General features: G+C 43.8%; 1 protein-coding gene across 1 annotated transcript in view; it reads left to right on the forward strand.

The window, feature by feature from the left end:
* LOC311128814 (low-density lipoprotein receptor-related protein 1B-like) overlaps positions 1 to 20,978 on the forward strand; it is a gene marked incomplete at both ends in the record, with an annotated part of 602,749 nt that overhangs the window by 107,463 nt on the left and 474,308 nt on the right. The window lies entirely within an intron of this gene.

Genomic DNA, 20,978 nt, shown 5'->3' on the forward strand with positions numbered 1-20,978 from the left:
AAGAAATCACTTTGTTTGTGATTATCAGTATAAAATACATCACAATAGCAACAAAGCAGCACATTCAGAGCGGCGACGCATCAGCATTGGGACAAAAAGTGAATGTCAGATTAGTTTTGTTGAACAGAGGAGTGAGATTGATTAAATTCGAAGTGAAGGAGGCTACAGATGACAACTGTAATGAGTCATTTCAAATAACGAAGGCCACTGATGCATTTGAACAATGAAGTAAGAAACTAATTTTATCTCCCTGTGTGACAGGCTAGGTGAAATAGACACTGTCCACAGTGCTTTGTATTTGCATGTTTGTGATTTCCCTTAAAGCTGCAATATGTAACTTTTTGGGCGACCCAACCAAATTCACATAGAAATGTGTGTTATAGATCTGTCATTTGCGTTGAAAGCAAGTCTAAGGAGCGGTAGAATTGTTCTATGTACTCTATTTCTATGCTTCCCATCCTTAAGTTTAGTTTTTGTGTCTTTTACTTTCAATTTTGTACACCAGCTGAAAATACAATATATTTAGTTATGGAAAATTTATTTCACAGCGGTTTAGATGGTACAATGATTCTCTACACTATATGAATTAGGCAAACTATTAGAATTTTAGCAACCAGGAAATGGCGGAGCGATTTCTGTATAGTGCATCGTTAAACATTTATAAGACCAATGAAATATAGAAAAAAAAATAAGTATTTGATGAATTTCATTATGACATTGCAATGGGTTTCTGACCCAAAAACATGAACTACGTTTGATTTGAAACATGAGTACATCTCCTATCTGGAAGGATAGTACAATTGTGTGAGAGAAAAAATAGAATTGATGCTGTTACTCAATGAAGCGAGGAATGAGGATGAGAGCAGGAGTCAGGCAGAGTGGATGTGGACGTATAGACACTGAGGATGAGAGCAGGAGTCAGGCAGAGTGGATGTGGACGTATAGACACTGAGGATGAGAGCAGGAGTCAGGCAGAGTGGATGTGGACGTATAGACACTGAGGATGAGAGCAGGAGTCAGGCAGAGTGGATGTGGACGTATAGACACTGAGGATGAGAGCAGGAGTCAGGCAGAGTGGATGTGGACGTATAGACACTGAGGATGAGAGCAGGAGTCAGGCAGAGTGGATGTGGACGTATAGACACTGAGGATGAGAGCAGGAGTCAGGCAGAGTGGATGTGGACGTATAGACACTGAGGATGAGAGCAGGAGTCAGGCAGAGTGGATGTGGACGTATAGACACTGAGGATGAGAGCAGGAGTCAGGCAGAGTGGATGTGGACGTATAGACACTGAGGATGAGAGCAGGAGTCAGGCAGAGTGGATGTGGACGTATAGACACTGAGGATGAGAGCAGGAGTCAGGCAGAGTGGATGTGGACGTATAGACACTGAGGATGAGAGCAGGAGTCAGGCAGAGTGGATGTGGACGTATAGACACTGAGGATGAGAGCAGGAGTCAGGCAGTGTGGATGTGGACGTATAGACACTGAGGATGAGAGCAGGAGTCAGGCAGAGTGGATGTGGACGTATAGACACTTATTGAGAAGTAGAACAGAGTCAAGATGACTTATCAAAGCATATAATTCTTGCCTCACCAGCCGCTCTGGAGAATGGTCATTTTCCTCAGGGATTTCACCCTTGGGGAGCCAGTTATATTGGGCTCCGCTCCAGCCTCCTATAATCTCACATAGGATGCGTCCCAAATATAGTGCACTAATGTTTACCAGAGCCCTATGGGCCCTGGTCAAAAGTAGTGCACTAAATAGCGAATATGGTGTAATTTGGGACGCAGAATATAAATGAAAGAGGGATCAATTCTTCCCTCCATCCCTCCACCCATCCCTCCCTGTCCTTCTGACCCTCATCACTCTAGTCGTCATGTCTCATCCCTCCAGTTGACACCACCCACAGTGATCTTCTGATCCCAGTAATCCTGAAGCAACATTTAATCTACAGATAATTAGCCTGCTAACTCTTGATAACTGACAAGAGCAATGTATTTCCAAGTTGCTTTTTAAACTACTTGTATTCACATTAGTGACAGATAAGTCAATAGTCTGTATTATTATTTATTTTTTACTAGGCTACTTGCATTTGTTATTAGTGCTGCCTGAAACCACATTGACATACAGTTGTAGGATCTTAATTTGATCACCCTGTTGCAGAAGACCTTCCTGCAATGCAGGAAATGTAAAACTAGTGTATTTCAGGTTTTCTATTTTTTTATTTCAGACTGGATTTTCCCTTTCGAAAAATGTATCAACCTTTACAATGTCAGTTAATTATTATCCACATAATAATTCACATTTACTGTTGCTGCAAGATTATTACTGTAGAAAACTGGCTCAAATTAAGATCCTACATCTGTAACATGAAAACTATTTAATGGCACTCTCCTGCATGTACTGTATCTATGAGCTCTATAAGCTATATAAGTCACCTCTGTGGCTCTTTGGCTACTGCATAATATAAATTATTCTAGACTGTTCCATGGTACAATGATATAGTTCTCTGCAGGTGTGGATCAGAAAGGAAAAAACCCTGTCAGGAAGTGATTGGCAGGGCTAGTGGCAATTAAAATAGACCTGTTAAGCAAAATAGGGGATTTTGGTCTTACAGAGGTGTCCGTTAATGTCCCTGTGTGTCAGCGTATAGCACAGCTCCAGTCTCCTCTCTTTCTCCTGTGCCCTCAGGCTTAAAGAAAAGCTTCCCTCATTCCCTCCATCCACCCTCCACCCACCGCTCCGCCCGGCTCCCTAATGGCTGCCAGCAATTACACACAGGACAATTACGCTGTCGTGGATCTCCGTCCGCTATACTTTAACCGATATCTTTTAAATGGAGGAGTGATGGAGTCATTTCATAGAGGATGAAGGAGATGTGTTCTACCTGCTCTTAGAATAGAATGGAATGGATTCCAGAATCTCTCTGGTGCTTCTTTGTAATGTGATTTCAATCCCAGATCACGTTTTTAATAGTCAGGGATAGGATAAGACACGGACTGTATTTGTGCTGGCCTTGCACATTTGGGATGTGAGATTTAGCCATTCTCTGACATTTCTCATTCTGATATTTCTTACTTTCTTTTGTTTTATTTGTGGGATTTGTGTGTATTGTTTTGTATTGTTATGTATTACTGCACTGTTGGAGCTAGAAACATATGCATTTCGCTGTACCTGCGATAACATCTACAAAATATGTTGACACGACCAATAACATTCTATTTGATTTCGTGTCATTAATTGTGAACTTAATATCAGATTTATACTGGGGGTTGTTTGCATCTTCATTTTCCATATTAGTATTAAAGCTGCAATATGCGGAAATCGCTTTGCCGTTTCCTGGTTGCTAAAATTCTAATAGTTTGCCTAATTTCAAAACAAGCAACAAGAGAATCATTGTACCATCTAAACCGCTGTGAAATTTATTTTCAATAACCAAAAATATTGTATTTTCAGCTGTTTGAAGCTGGTGTACAAAACTGAAAGTAAAAGACGCAAAAACTAAACTTAAGAAGGTGAAGCACAGAAATAGCGCACACAGAACAGATCTATTGCTTCTTAGACTTGCTTTCACCTATGTGTGCCGTTTGAATGAAAGAAGAAGCAAGGATAAAATGTAGGTTTTAGGTGATGTTGATGGACGATAGAATCAGGTTACATTTTTATTTTAAAAACAATTTGCCTGAGGAAATTCCCAAGAACTAACTGCAAATCATACTCAATTTGATCCCACTGCCAAATGACTGGCTAAATTATGCAGAACTTTTTAATTGGCTGATCTAATAGTGGATGTGGGATTTGTTTTGTGAATATGTGATGTGAAAGGTGAGGCTGTGTTGAGTCTGGCGGTGGCAGGCAGCAGCCCTGGATCTGTTCCAGAGGTCGCCTAGCACAGCGGTAGGGGGCCTCCTCCATGCTGTGCTGCTGTCTCCCTTCTCTTGTCTCTCTCTCTCTCTTCCTCTCCTCTCACACACGCACTCTCTCCCTCTTCCACTCCCCCCTCTCTTTCTCTCTTTCTCTCTCTATCAAACTATCGCACTCCTCTGCATGTCTGTATGCCCTGTTCCGTTGACCCAAACCCTCATCCTGGCAGCTGTAATTTACCATCTTGCCAATCAAAAACGTTATCACAGACGGCCTTGTACGTTAGTTCTCAGCGCTACAGTACAGGATTGTGGCCCTGTATGTACAGTATAATGATACCTCCTTAAAATGAGTCTCAGAGAAGGACACAGCACAGCCATGATTTAATGTGTCCACCTAACTGCAAACATTGAAAAACTTAGCTGCGCCAAGATTTCTGTGTGTGTGTTTGCCTGTGTGTGTGTGTGGTTCACTTTAACATTGACAACCTCTTATGTCATCATGGTGGCATGATCTTCAGCTTTTGTTATGAAACCTATTTCAATTCAGTCAGAAAGAAAGGGTCTGCTCGCATGGCATTTTGTGTGTTCCTTCGTTACGAACTTCAGCTAACTTCCCTACCATTATACCAGCTTAATGGCAGATCGTACATTAGCAGTCATTTGTCCACATTGATATCCACAGAAACGAAGAGGAAGAGAGGATGATTGTCAACTTCCACAGGGAGCCACGCAGAATATATGACGATTACTGAGATTAGTTATGTGATGAATTACCACATCAATCCTACATAAACCATTCCAAAAGCTCTTGAATGCACAGAGCGATCGGCCGGGGATGGATGCTAATATCAGCTGCATTAGGTTGCAGTTGACACGCTTATCAAAATGACTTCTCTCTAACTGCTAATGATCCATTAGCTTCTCTAACTGCATAATTTGCAGTGGGTCCAGAATTAACCACCTCTAAAATCCATATTCATGACGGGAGAAAGACTCACCCTGGAGGCGGCTTTCAAATTCTCCATGGAAACCGTCAGCTATACATTTTCATTAAAGGCACCACAGTGACAGACTAAAGGCTTGTTTTCAGGAATGTCAGAATGAGAAGATGCCACTTGAGAGGATGGAGCAGGCCTGTAAGATGGCGGACAGGGAAAAAAGGAGGAAAGTGGAACATGTTTTGAGTGAATATGGAATAGAGGATCATACAAAACGTTTGGAAGAGCTACAGAAGGAAATTGAACGTGACGAGAGTGAGGATGAATTAAATGCGGTGTTAGGTGCAGTGGTGACTGCCGAAAAGGAGCTGAGTGTAGAGGGAAGTGGTGTGGTGAGGAAGGTTGGCGTCAAGTGCAAAAAGACGGATACGTGCTCCAGTAGCTCAGAGATGGAACCTGACGAGAGTGAGGATAAAGTACCTGCGGTGAGGACCGCCGAGTTCGAGCCTCATCCTGATGATGACAAGTATGATTCTGGCCCAATGGGAGTGAGATTTGTGGAGAGAATGGATCCTTGTATTCTGGCTGATCCATATGTGGTGTCAGGATGGGTGGGGAAGAGGTTGGGGACTGTTGAGTTGGTGAAAGTAACTCGAACTGGACTCGAAATGTGACTTGCTTTGCTCTTCGGAGCAGGCCATCATTGAAAGGAGTGTTAACGGGGGCGGCATTAACTGTTGAGGAGGATCAGCTGAAATGGAAGATTCCTGGTGTCTGTGACTCCCGCCGTTTGGTGCGACGCAGACCCGGTGGAGCGCGTGGTGAAATGGAGAAGACATTGTCTGTCCTGCTGAGTTTTGATGCCTGACATGGTCAAGTTAGGATGTGTTAGTTATCCCATGAGAGCTTTTGTTCCGAAAATACTATGGTGTTTTAGGTGCCAAGCTTATGGTCATGTTGCAGCAGTGTGTAGGAGTGAGATTCCTAGATGCGAGAAGTGTGCATGAGTGCATGAGACGAAGGAATGTGTAGTATCGATAGAGACAGTTGCGTGTGTAAGCTGTGGGGGTACCCATGGGACTGGAGATCAGAGGTGTCCGGTGAGAGAAAGGCAGGTTGAAATTGCCATGGTTAGAGTAGTACAGAAAGTGTTGTATGCTGAAGCAGTGAAGAGAATGGTAGAGGAAGATGGGTACAGGGCGAGGGATCCTGAGAGGATACCTGAGAGTAGTCAGAGACCAATAGAGAGGGATGGGAATAATATGTGCTTCAGTAAGGTGGGTTTCTTAGCATTCATAGCCATGGTTGTCAACTATACTGCAAAAATGGAACGTAAGTCACAGAAAATAAAGGTTGTGGTGGCAGCTGCAGAGAAGTACTTGGATTGCAAGGTTTTACTGCAGAAGATTTGCAGGGGGTGTTGAGTGGTAGTGTTCTGTCCTCCCAGACCATTGGCCTGGAGTAGGATTAGATAGGGTTAAATAGTGGAATGGGGTGGTGTTTCTTTTTGTGAGAGCTAATAGCTGGCAGGGTAGTTTTCCTTTTTCCCAATTTTGTATTACCGGAAGTCAATGTAGGTAGGCCGTGACTGGCCTCACACTCCAGTACAGTAGGTGGCAATGTATGCACCTAAAAGTTGGATGCGATCCTTCATCCCAAGGCTGATCAAACCGCCCGCGTTGCGTGTGCGAGCGTTGCAAAATAAATGTACATACAGTGGGGAGAACAAGTATTTGATACACTGCCGATTTTGCAGGTTTTTCTACTTACAAAGCATGTAGAGGTCTGTAATTTTTATCATAGGTACACTTCAACTGTGAGAGACGGAATCCAGAAATTCACATTGTATGATTTTTAAGGAATTAATTTGCATTTTATTGCATGACATAAGTATTTGATACATCAGAAAAGCAGAACTTAATATTTGGTACAGAAACCTTTGTTTGCAATTACAGAGATTTTACGTCTCCTGTAGGTCTTGAACAGGTTTGCACACACTGTGTGTGAACAGGTGTCTTTTATACAGGTAACGAGTTCAAACAGGTGCAGTTAATACAGGTAATGAGTGGAGAACAGGAGGGCTTCTTAAAGAAAAACTAACAGGTCTGTGAGAGCCGGAATTCTTATTGGTTGGTAGGTGATCAAATACTTATGTCATGCAATAAAATGCTAATTCATTATTTAAAAATCATACAATGTGATTTTCTAGATTTCTGTTTTAGATTCCGTCTCTCACAGTTGAAGTGTACCTATGGTAAAAAATGACAGACCTCTACATGCTTTGTAAGTAGGAAAACCTGCAAAATCGGCAGTGTATCAAATACTTGTTCTCCCCACTTTATACATGTTAGTCAATCATTGTACCCACACTGCTCGCGGGCATCAACGAGTGTCTGCATAGCCAGGCGCTAAAATAGAACTTGGTTCTATTTGTGACGCTCGACGCACTGCAAGTCCTGCCTCTCCCATCTCCTCATTGGTTTTTAGGAGCATATACCCACGTGGGTGATCGAAAGATGAACGGAGGTCCACACTCCAGTCCAGTTGGTTGTGGTAATGCACCTTAAAGTTGGTTGCCAACTGCCATATAAAGTCTGAAGAAGCCTGAAGGAGGAGAGAACTAAAAACTCACTCGGTTTTCCCTTTTATCTGTGGATTAATTGTTGGAGTAGAGAACCTTGTGCATTTCAGGTAAAATGACAACCCAATGTTTAAATCCCAGGACAAATTAGCTAGCAACAGCTAGCTAGCTAAATTGCCATACATGTTTAATGGTTTTCGACCTGTTCCGACGTTAATATAGTTGGTTCAGAGGTCGTTTTAATATTTCAACCTGCATGTCCTGATCGCGTCTGGTGTGGGTGGACAAAATCAACATGTGCGCGATGGCGGTCTGGTCAGCATGTTAGGTCAATTTATTTGGTTTTTCCTAAATTCATTCAAGTCAAATTTTGTTAAACTTCAAAATAATAAACAATTGAAACAATAAATAATCAATCCAACTTAAGTTAATGAAATCAAAAGAAGAAAAAAAACAATTATCAAAAAAGAACTAAAAAACAAATGCATTCAATCAAATAACATTTAACAATTATCAGTGCGTCCATTTGGTAGTCAGAAGAAGAAGACTAAGGGCTCAATTCAATTAGATCCGCTTTAGCCAATGTCTGCATAGCAGTTGTTTTGGCGGTGTCGAAGGTGGAACTGCGGTAGAGCTGTCAAATCCACAAGCGGCTCCCGGCATTATAGCTAAAGCGGACATTGCCATTGGCTGCATGGAGTTGAATTAAGAGAAATCCCATGCAGCCTTTTTTACAAGTTCAAACACTAGAATGTGAAATGTAATCTACACCTCGATTAGAATGATAGAAATCCTCATTATTTTGTTTAAGGATTATTAAATTTGAGCTTCATTATTTCTATATAGCCTACACTTTCTCCTTCTGAACTTATAACATGAGTGGGGTGGGTGTGGCTTCGTGACAATGATCACAAGAGCAGCTGCTCACCTATTTGATGGCTCCAAAGCGGTTCCATCTCCGACACTACCAAAACATCCACAATGCAGGTGTCTGCTATCGCTTGTTAATGCTTGATCTGATTGAATCTAGGCCTAAGTGTTTTCGTCTTGTTTATTTCATGGATATTTGAAAAGGCAATACTTTAGATTACATTTCCTGTTCAAAAGTGTCAGGTTCCATTTTAGAAGTTTTGAGTTTGATAGCAATTAGCAGCAGGGTGCCAGACTGCTCCCGATCTATATCAGTGCTGAAGAAGAAAAAAGCTTTCTAGATGAGTTTCTTATAGGCTGTTTTGGTCTAAATTTGAGTTTCATTTAACATCATCCCTGCTAGCCCTTCATCTATGGCTTTTAGTGTCTACCAACTAAATTATCGCCAGTATTTTACATTTTTACTGTAGAAACATCCTTAACTCTCTCCAGTGACATCTCAAGTACCAGTGAAACTTTCCTTAAAAGCCAACACATGGCCTGCCCACCGTGCCAACTATAAACGGCAGACATGTCGAAAGATGTGTTGCCAGAGTGCCACTGTGTCTGCCATCCCACCTGCTAGTGTCACACAGGTCCCTTCCCGGTCTTCAGGCATTGCATGATGGGATGGCCATCTGACGATTCTGGCTCTGTTGCCCAACACCCCTACATCCTCCTCAGTCAAACTCTTTACCACGCACACATGTACCCACAAACACACCCACGCTCACGCACACACACAGGAGAGAGAGGGATCTGTTAATGGTGCTGTGCTCATATTGTAAGCCATCTGCTCCTCTGCAAGTTGTCTGGGGACTAAAACATCAATTTGTTGCTGTGGTTTTTTTCTTCCAGTCAGACATCCCCACTTCTACTCCTGTCTGCCTCTGTAATACCAAGTGATAATGCAACCTGTCCATCTCTCCTCCCCCCAATACGTCTGAATATTCTCAGTAGCTGTAAGTCATTGACTCTCCTCTGCCAAATAGTCTTTGAGAGAGGAGAGGAGAACCGTGAAGCGATTTTGAAGATTTCCATATGTTCCATTTCCAGTCATACCAAAAAAAAATAAAAAATATCCTGACAGCTGTGATGGAAACAGGAAGTTTCGGTACAATTTCATAAATGCAGACAGAATTTGTTCAATCGATATTGTGGGATCTTTTTGTGTCTGTAAAATTAAGTATGCGAGAAATTATGGTGGAAACGCCTTTATGCACAAATATTGATATAATAACCATCATATAGAAGTTAACTTGGAGTCACGCGATGATATGGTGTGTGGTCCTCCCACTACGACTTGGGAAACCATGCAGTTTATTAGGCTACAGATGGAATAACTTATGATGAACTTCCCAGGGTGGTGAAAGTGCACGGTGATCTTGATGCTCCTTTCCAATAAATATTGAGGGTCTGATTCTGGTGACATCGATGCTTGACTGCCTTTTGACTAATAAAAAATGTGCGCTCTTATCCATAATAATCTCATCATGTAGACCAGGGGTGTCAAACTCATTCCATGGAGGGCCTAATGTCTGCAGGTTTTGGCTGTTCCTTTCAAATTAAGACAACAAGGTGAGGGGAGTTCTTTACTAATTAGTGACCTTAATTCATCAATAAAGTACAAGGGAGGAGCAAAAACCCACAGACACTCCGTGGAATGAGTTTGACATGTGATGTAGACTAGCCTACCCGCACAGCCTACCCCAGCGCTTCTCAAACTCGGTCCTTGGTACCCCAAGGGGTGCATGTTTTGTTTTTGCCCTAACACTACACAGCTGAATCAAATGATCAAAGCTTGATAATTAGTTGATTATTTGAATCAGTTGTGTAGTGCTAGGGCAAAAATCGAAACATGCACCCCTTGGGGTCCAGAGGACTGAGTTTGGGAAACCCTGTGCTAAAGTAATATCACATTGGAATGACGATATGTGGTTGTGTTTGTGTGAAAAGCATAATTAGGAATAAGAAAGGGTAAGGGAGGAAGAAACAGCACCTAGAGCAACCTCCCAGACTGACCCAGCAAGGAAAGCCTGAGGCCACGACTGGAAGGCCCAGAGACATGCTTTTTCTTTTTCCTTCGGTGCAGCGCTCCAAAAACACCTGGGGAGATTGTTGTTGAGAAACGTGATAACTTCTTCCCAGTTCCTAGCTCCCAGTTCTTGGTTCCCGCTCCCGAGTCCCCAGTCCCAGCACCAGACCCAGCACCATCCCAAGGTTTCCGGTCCTGGCCCCAACACCAGCGCGGTTCCAAGTTTCAGCCCCAGGACCAAACCCTCCACCAACCATGGACACAGCAGCGGCCACCACAACTGTCATTTCCATCGAGCTGCTGCTAGCCCAGACCACACCCCTCCCCAACACAAGGACACAGACACACCGCCAACCACTCCACCAGACCAACCACTCCAACGAAGACTCCAAACTCCTAGAAGATAAATTCCTTAACAATCTGAAAACAAACACAAACAAACAGCGAAAAGGAAAATAGACAGCATTATATTGTTATAATTTGTTAGATGGTTTAGTGTGTTAGAATTTATTTTGTTTCAAATTGTTTTACTATTTGAACTTCATTATTGATTGATTTTGATTGAATGAATAAAAATATATCAAATCATGTGATTTTCAGAAATATAGAGGGTACCCATTGGAACCAAGTGATTTACTCTGGCATAGTTTAATGACACCCTCACTGTGCAAAGCCATAGCACCATTATATTGGTACAACACAGTACATTTTTGTCCTAATTACTACAAAAATAAGATGTTAATGGAGTAGAAAGAGTAGATTGATGATCCATAAATAACTGTGACACAATGAGATTTGCAGGATACAAAACACTTAGGTTTTCCATGTTCAAATCATTATGCTTGTCATGCACCAACCAGGCTGATGAATACTGAACAGAATGTGTTCGGAATTCTATCTTCTGGTCCTTGCTTCTGATTGTTGCATTATTGCATACTGTAGGCTATTTAGGCTGCATTTACACAGGCAACCCAATTCTGATATTTTTTCCACTAATTGGTCTTTTCACTATTCACATCAGATCTTTTCACGTCAGATCTTTTTCTGAGGTGATCTGATAGGTCAAAAGACCAATTAGTGAAAAACATATCAGAATTGGCACAGTTGCCTGCACAGCATACTAACTCCCACCAGTCTCCCATCTGTCCTTTTTCTATGTTTCCTTCTCAAAGAATCCAGAGTGAAATGTCCACAGACATTTTTGAGTAATGGATCCTGTATCGCTAGCTGTCCAAAGCCTCAAAAGCAAAGTCTTGTCAGTTTTCATTTCCATCTCACGATGCTGCGGCTGCCTGAAACTGATTGCTGTTCTGGTCCATACTACCCGGTCCCTATAATCAGAGATGGGCAGTATTTCTGTTAAATGTATTTGAAATACAGTACGTATTTCAATTACTTCTGAGTATTTTGTAATTTGTATTACACTGGGCTGAACTACACTCCAATGTATTTTTTAACAAGATACAGTACTTTCGAGAGCTGTAATTCGTATCTTTTTTTAAAATACAAAATAATTTTCTATACCATTCTATACCAAGCACTTCATGATGACAGAAGTGAGTGCTACAGGGCGATAGTTATTTAGCTCGGTTACCTTCGCTTTCTTGGGTACAGCAACAATGGTGGACATCCTGAAGCAAGTGGGGACATTAGAATGGGATATGTAAAGATTGAATATGTCCGTAAACACTCCAGCCAGCTGGTTTGCACATGCTCTGAGGACGCGGCTTGAGATGTCGTCTGGGCTGGCAGCCTTGCGAGGGTTAACGCGCTTAAATTACTTATTCACGTACAGTGATGGGCAGTATTTCTGTTATGTATTTAAATTACTTTTGTAATTTTTATTACACTGGGCTGAACTACACTCCAATGTATTTTGTAACAAGATATTTTTGAGAGCTGTAATTTCTATTTTCAAAATACTAGTTCACAATTTTGTGGCCCCCTTTCACCCTGCATTGGTATCAGAAGTCTGACGGCACTATGGTGTTATAAGAGCGTCTGCTAAATGAACAAAATATGAATATAAAAATGAACAATTGCAAAGCATGCTCCGCCCTAAAACAAGGCCAAGAGTAAAACCCAGTGTGCTTTGCAGTTTATTTTGATATGTTTATTTTCACATTTACATTTTTGTCATTTAGCAGACAGTCTTATCCAGAGTGACTTACATTTAGTGCATTCAACTAAGGTATACTGAACAAGAATATAAATGCAACATGCAACAATTTCAACAATTTTACTGAGTTACAGTTCATATAAGGAAATCAGTCAATTGAAATGAAATAATTAGGCCCTAATTTATGGATTTCACATGACTGGGCAGGGGCCCAGCCATGGGTGGGCCTGGGAGGGCATAGGCCCACCCATCAACTGACCAGGTGGCTGGTCTCAGACGATCCCGCAGGTGAAGAAGCTGGATGTGGAGGTCCTGGGCTGGGGTGGTCACACGTGGTCTGCGGTTGTGAGGCCGGTTGGACATACTGCCAAATTCTCTAAAACGACGTTGGAGCCAGCTTATGGTAGAGAAATTAACATTAAAATATCTGACAACAGCTCTGGTGGACATTCCTGCAGTCAGCATGCCAATTGCATGCTCCCTCAACTTGAGACATCTGTGGCATTGTGTTGTGTGACAAAACTGCACATTTTAGAGTTGCCTTTTATTGTCCCCAGCACCTGAGTAACGATCATGGTGTTTAATCAGCTTCTTTATATGCCACACCTGTCAGGCAGATGGTTTATCTTGGCAAAGAAGAAATGCTCACTAACAGGGATGTACATTTAAAGAATTAGAGCAAGTACTATGGATAACAAGGATAATCACCAACAGCAGAAATGTGTTTGATATATATTGTAGAATAAACAGTGGAACTGTTAGTGACTAAAAGTTTCATTAGTTAAATTAGTTCTTTAGCATTCTTATTTTGAAGCTCTAGTGACCTTCGGTAATTCTAATCATCGCTGGCTAATTACCACAGTCTACTGCAATAAACACTTTTCCCCTCATTGAACTCCAAATATTAATCATTGTTTCTCACCCACAGGTGGATAGTTGCAATTAAAAAGATAACATTAATTGAAGTATTAAATGTCTGTTGTTTCTGTAGAATGGACAGACACATTTAGTACGTTACACACCAGTCATTATCTGCATAAATATTTCTAGAGAACATGTTAATCATCTACGTTTGCTTGCCGGTGGACCTCCGGAGCAGGTTGTCACTTTGTTTGACTTTGTAAACGACAATTAAATGCTAAAATAATTAAGGTTGTTAAAGGTCTCGTCAAGACTGAGTGGTTAGACTTTAGCTTTATCTGCATTTAACATCCCCTATATTCTCCCCATAATCTTTCCACAGTGTTGGTGCCATTTAAAGTTATTTTAATGCATACAACTGAATGTAAACATGAATCCCAAGTTAAACACAATTAACACTGAATAGTAATGTACTATGTATGGCGATCACTAACAAGTAGAAATATACATGAATCAGAATAATATTAGTAAACAATTGCAGTTCAATGAATTACAATATTGTCACCAAATGATTGAAAAGCCTAAATAAGCTCCTTAGAACTAAAACTATAGTAACAGTTATCAAATACTTTAGGCCTAATCATATGCTGTACCGTGACACTCTACTGTATATGAGCTGTTAGTTGTCATGATTAGTTGAGGGAAATGAATAGAGGACAATAGGAGCGTTGCCAATGAGGCATCTCATTGGTCCAGATGGGAAGGTAATAGGGGCGGGGCCATCAGATGGAGGATACTAGTAGAGAGGAACGGTTAGGGCCCGTGCCATGCTGTTGGAAGGAGAAGTGTCTTTGAGACTACTCTCTTTTCTGAATCTGGACTTTTCCTTCAATCTATCTAAATATTATCCAGGATAGAAAATCAGTTAACGTCATATCCACATTTTATCCTTAGGATATCAGGTAAGTCGGAGGAAAAATCGGAGTAAACTGCCACAGATGTTGTCGAGGCTCTTGGACAGATGGACTGGTTCCCATTGGGGAGATGAGCTATGTGATCTATGTTTGTCAGCCAAACATGTTACACTCCCGTGGAAAAGTGGAGGCCAGTTGAGCACATCGTGGGTTCTGCCCTCAAATCGATTGATAACAGACTCCAATAAATGGACACAATGCAAATAGTAGTTTATGCCTTCGGAAAGTATTCAGACCCCTTGACTTTTTCCACATTTTGTTACATTACAGCCTTATTCTGAAATAGATTATTATTATTATTTATCCACAGCAATCTACACACAATACCCCATGATGACAAAGCGAAAACAGGTTTTTGGAAATTTTTGCAAATGTATTAAAAAAATACAGAAATACCTTATTTACATAAGTATTCAGACCCTTTGCTATGAGACTCGAAATTAAGCTCAGGTGCATCCTGTTTCCATTTATCATCCTTGAGATGTTTCTACAAATTGATTGGAGTCCACCTGTGGTAAATTAAATTGATTGGAAATGATTTGGAAAGGCACACACCTGTCTATATAAGGTCCCACAGTTGACAGTGCATGTCAGAGCAAAAACCAAGCCATGAGGTCGAAGGAATTGTCAGTAGAGCTCCGAGACAGGATTGTGTCGAGGCACAGAATTGGGGAAGGGTACCAATAAATGTCTGCAGCATTGAAGGTCCCCAAGAACACAGTGGCCTCCATCATTCTTCAATGGAAACAGTTTGGAACCACCAAGATTCTTCCTAGAGCTGGCCGCCCGGGCAAACTGAGCAATCGGAGTAGAATGATGGTCACTCTGACAGAGCTCCAGAGTTCCTCTGTGGAGATGGGAGAATCTTCCAGAAGGACAAGCATCTCTGCAGCTGTCAAGACTTCCTCCGAAGCTGTCTCCTTTCCTTGTTCGGGCAGGCTTCGGCGTTCATTCGTCACCGGCCTTCTAGCCACTGCCGCTCCTCTTCTCATCATTCCATTTGTTTTGTCTTGTTTTTTACACACACCTGGTTCATATCCCCTCATCAGTCCCTGTATAAGTATTCCCTCTGCCCCCCATGTCTTTGTGTGTGATTGTATCCATGTGGAGGTGTTGATAGCTTGGTGGAGCATTATGTACATTATCGCCAGGATATCCACCCGTGTGTTTTATTTTCTCCAGTGCGCCGTTAAGTCGCACTGTAGTTGTTTTACGCATTGCTGCAAACCTCTGTATTGGCTGAATAAACCATTATTCTGGGATTTACACCTCCTGCGCCTGACTCCGTCCAAATCACACGCTACAGCAGCACTCCACCAATCAGGCCATTATGGCAGAGTGGCCAGATGGAAGCCACTCCACAGTAAAAGGCACATGACAGCCCTCTTGGAGTTTGCCAAAAGGCACCTAAAGACTTTCAGACCATGAGAAACAAGATTCTCTGGTCTGATGAACCAAGATTGAACTCTTTGGCCTAAATTGTCACGTCTGGAGGAAACCTGGCATCATCTCTACGGTGAAGCATGGTGGTGGCAGCATCATGCTGTGGGGATTTATTTCAGCGGCAGGGACTGGGAGACTAGTCAGGATCGAGGAAAAGATGAACGGAGCAAAATACAGAGAGATCCTTCTTGAAAACCTGCTCCAGAGCGCTCAGGACCTCAGACTGGGGCGAAGGTTCACCTTCCAACAGGACAACGACCCTAAGCACACAGCCAAGACAACGCAGGAGTGGCTTCGGGACAACTCTCTGTCACACCCTGGCTCTGGGACTCTATATGTTGAGCCAGGGTGTGTTCATTCTATGTGGTATATTTCTATGTTGGGGGTTCTAGTTCTTCTGTTTCTTTGTTGGCCTGAGTGACTCCCAATCAGAGGCAACGAGTGTCAGCTGTGGCTGGTTGTCTCTGATTGGGAGCCATATTTAAACTGTCTGTGTTCCCTTGGTGTTTGTGGGTTTTTGTTCCATTTGGTCATTGTTACCTAGGACGTTACGAGTCGTTTTGTTGTTTTGTATCGTGTGTGCACTTTAACTAATTAAAGTATGTTCGCTCAACACGCTGCGCCTTGGTCCTCCTCTATGTATGACGATCGTGACAGAAAAACCCACCATACCAGGACCAAGCAGCGTGTCCAGGAGCAGGCAGCCTGGACGTGGGAGCAGATTTTGGATGGACAGGGGTCCTGGACCTGGGAGGAAATCCTGGCCGGGATGGATCGCCGGCCATGGAGTGAGACTGTAGAGAGGCGACGGAGAGAGGAGCAACGGCGTGATCAGGGTCGTCATCGGACGGTCGAGAGGCAACCCCAAATAATTTTTAGGGGGGGGCACAGGGCATGGACGACGGGGCTGACGGAGGCAGAAAAGGGGCGTATTCAAAAGGCTACCAGGTTACGGGGGTCACTGGTAAAGGAAGGGGAGGAAGGTTTAGAGGCACGGCGAGAGGTACTGGGATGTGTTACCAGTCCGGTCCGGCCCGTTCCAGATCCCGGGGTAGAGCCAGTGGTGTGTGTCCCCAGTACGGTCCGGCCTGTTACGGCCCCTCGCACCAAATGGACGGTGCGCGACGCCAGCCCGGTCCGGCCTGTTCCTGCCTCTCGCACCAAGCCTACGGTGTGCGTCGCCAGCCCGGTCCGGCCTGTCCCTGCTCCACGCACCAAGCCTACGGTGTGCGTCGCCAGCCCGGTCCGGCCTGTCCCTGCTCCACGCACCAAGCCTACGGTGTGCGTCGCCAGCCCGGTCCGGCCTGTCCCTGCTCCACGCACCAAGCCTACGGTGTGCGTCGCCAGCCCGGTCCGGCCTGTCCCTGCTCCTCGCACCAAGCCTACGGTGTGCGTCGCCAGCCCGGTCCGGCCTGTCCCTGCTCCTCGCACCAAGCCTACGGTGTGCGTCGCCAGCCCGGTCCGGCCTGTCCCTGCTCCTCGCACCAAGCCTACGGTGTGCGTCGCCAGCCCGGTCCGGCCTGTCCCTGCTCCACGCACCAAGCCTACGGTGTGCGTCGCCAGCCCGGTCCGGCCTGTCCCTGCTCCTCGCACCAAGCCTACGGTGTGCGTCGCCAGCCCGGTCCGGCCTGTCCCTGCTCCTCGCACCAAGCCTACGGTGTGCGTCGCCAGCCCGGTCCGGCCTGTCCCTGCTCCTCGCACCAAGCCTACGGTGTGCGTCGCCAGCCCGGTCCGACCTGTCCCTGCTCCACGCACCAAGCCTACGGTGTGCATCGCCAGCCCGGTCCGGCCTGTTCCTACTCCACGCACCAAGCCAGGGGTGCGCATCGTCAGCCCGGCCCGGCCTGTTCCTGCCACTCGCACCAAGTCTACGGTGCGCGTCGCCAGCCCGGCCCGGCCTGTTCCTGCCACTCGCACCAAGCCAGGGGTGCGAGTCGTCAGCCTGGTCCGGCCCGTTCCTACTCCACGCACCAAGCCAGGGGTGCGAGTCGTCAGCCTGGTCCGGCCCGTTCCTACTCCACGCACCAAGCCAGGGGTGCAAGTCGTCAGCCCGGTTCGGCCCGTTCCGGCTCCACGCACCAAGCCAGGGGTGCAAGTCGTCAGCCCGGTTCGGCCCGGTTCGGCCCGTTCCGGCTCCACGCACCAAGCCAGGGGTGCGCGTCGTCAGTCCAGCACAACCCGTGCCTGGGTCACCGGTGCCTGGTAAGGTACCGGTCAACTGCTCCACTACGGAGCTGAAGCTAACCGCTCCTGCTACGTCCAGTTCAGCTCCAGCCAGCGGGGCCAGACCGGACCAGGGGCGCTATGGGGGGTTTATTGGAGGGTGGTGGGAAAGGCCGAAGCCAGAACCGCCGCCGAGGAGGAATGCCCACCCAGCCCTCACCTGTTTTGTTCTAGTGGAGGCGCGGTTGCAGTCCGCGCCTTTAGGGGGGGGTACTGTCACACCCTGGCTCTGGGACTCTATATGTTGAGCCAGGGTGTGTTCATTCTATGTGGTATATTTCTATGTTGGGGGTTCTAGTTCTTCTGTTTCTTTGTTGGCCTGAGTGACTCCCAATCAGAGGCAACGAGTGTCAGCTGTGGCTGGTTGTCTCTGATTGGGAGCCATATTTAAACTGTCTGTGTTCCCTTGGTGTTTGTGGGTTTTTGTTCCAGTTGGTCATTGTTACCTAGGATGTTACGAGTCGTTTTGTTGTTTTGTATCGTGTGTGCACTTTAACTAATTAAAGTATGTTCGCTCAACACGCTGCGCCTTGGTCCTCCTCTATGTATGACGATCGTGACACTCTCTGAATGTCCTTGAGTGGCCCAGCCAGAGCCCGGACTTGAACCCGATCGAACATCTCTGGAGAGAACTGAAAATAGCTGTGCAGCAATGCTCCCCATCCAACCTGACAGCGCTTGAGAGGATCTGCTGAGAAGAATGGGAGAAACTCCCCAAATACAGCTTGTAGTGTCATACCCAAGAAGAGTCGATGCTGTAATCACTGCCAAAGGTGCTTCAACAAAGTACTGAGTAAAGGGTCTGAATACTTATGTAAATGTAATATTTCAGGTTATTTTTAAATATAAATTATCAAAAATAGTTTTTGCTTCGTCATTATGGGGTATTGTGTGTAGATTTATGAGGGGAAAAGCAATTTAATCAATTTTAGATTAAGGCTGTAATGGAAGAAAATTTGGAAAAAGTCAATGGGTCTGAATACTTTCCAAAGGCACTGTAACTGTTATAATCAGTGATGACACCTGCAAAACTTACATCTGTCACAAAACATAGACTTGACCTTTACTCTGTCAATGGACACTACTGTAATCTCTTTTGGTTGTTCTGAGCATCCTCATGTTGATCCCACCCTTGCCTTTACCTTAGGGTTTCCATTTTCCATGTTCTGAAATAACACATACATTGTACCATTGTATACTGCAAATTGTTAGTATATACTAACACATTGTTACCATAGCGATTAGAAGTTCATATTCTGTGGCTGGAACATGACTTCAATCCATGTCCGTCAAACAAATCAGACAGAAGTAAAAATAGACATGATGTTCTGTGTATCACCATGTTGTTGAGTCTATAAAAGCAGTTTTGTGATTTGGAGTTGTTTGCTGTAATTAAGGAATGTCTCCCAGGGGGCCAGTTGAATGGAGGGACATCACTTGATTACCTCCATTAAGAATCTCTCTCTCTCTCTCTCTCAGAATTAAAGGAGGATGACTTAGCAAAAGCTGAAATGGACTGTGCAATTGTTATTATGCTCCATTTTAACTTGCTCGTCAAGCAACCAAGCAAACAACCATTTTAACGAATCCATCATTTATGCTACTGTAAATTGTCTGGATGAGTCACTGTAGAGGAGGATGGATGTAATTTTGACCCTGTTGAAAAAAACATCATAACAAATTCCTGTGAGATGCCAACCCAATTATTCTCATCTTGTAAGTGTAATTTTCAGGTGTGTTAAGGATCCTCACGGGATATACAGTTACAGGTTAATCAAGAGGCAAATGCAGAATCCTGTCATTCCTCTCCATTCCATTCTCCATCCATCCCTCTGAGAATGCTTGCAGTCCATTTACCCTTGAAGCTACATTTTCCCTGTTAAAAAAGACTGGAGGGCTTTTCTTTCATCTAGTCAGTCCCCATACAACACATACAACACATTTTGATTATGCAAGATGTATGTTCTGTGAAAGGCCAAATGGAGCTCTGTGTAGAGGCGAGGCAGAAGTGGGACATTACTGTCATATTTATGAGGAAGCCGGAAAGTATTATTGTGTATCCAGAGGACATGGTCTAACCAACGTATGGTTAACTGCCGCCACACAGCAAATTCTCCAGTGTTAAATCAACACTGAAAGAGTGGGACCATATACACACTGGAACCAGTGTTAAATTAACACACTGCTTTGTGAAAATTTGAATATTTCCCAGAGTGCCTTGCCTTTCGAGTGAATTGTAGCATTACCACCCAAGACTTTATTCGTTAGTGAAAGAGACATGGTTGTTGCAGTCATCCATTTCTAGTCTTCTGGACTTCACCAATCGAGAGCATAAATGAATACTTAATTATTATTATAATGTTTTATTTATTTATTAAACATAATTCAGTGCTTATTTCATAAGGCCTAATTTGAGGGCCTAGTTTTATGTTAATACAGGGGCCTAAAAGTCACTTACATCACTTGAACAAAAGCCATGCCCAACTTTGACATATTTCCCAGCATGCTTTACTGCAGATATTTATTTATTTTAAAATTTAATATGTGTGTTTTTGCATATACATTGATTCATTGATTAATCTTACACTACACAAAGATAAATAGCATACATTTTTCTAAACTAATCCAATCAGGTAGGTAGATTTTTTGCACCTGTTACTGAAATGGTTGATCCAGTATGAATGGCTTATGTAGTCTCCCCACAATGTCCCTAACCCTGGCAGTCATTCTGAATGCAAGTTGTAGGTGAATAAAAATTCAAACTTTTAGATATCCTAACTCTGGGTGGAAATTACACATCACTTTGCAAGCCAGCATAATGTGATTTCCAGGGAGGGTTGCAAAATTCTGGTAACTTTTCCAAAATTCCCAGGTTTTCCAGAAATCCCGGTTGGAAGATTCCTTGAAACTGGAGGGAGTTATCAGGAAATTTTGAATCCTTCAACCAGGATTTCTGGGAATTTTGGGAACGTTTTTTTGTAACTCCACTTGCAGGCCTTATGTGGCCTGTAAACCATGAGTGTTAG

Source organism: Coregonus lavaretus, assembly GCF_964263955.1.
Source record: "Coregonus lavaretus genome assembly, chromosome: 5".
Lineage (NCBI taxonomy): Eukaryota > Metazoa > Chordata > Actinopteri > Salmoniformes > Salmonidae > Coregonus > Coregonus lavaretus.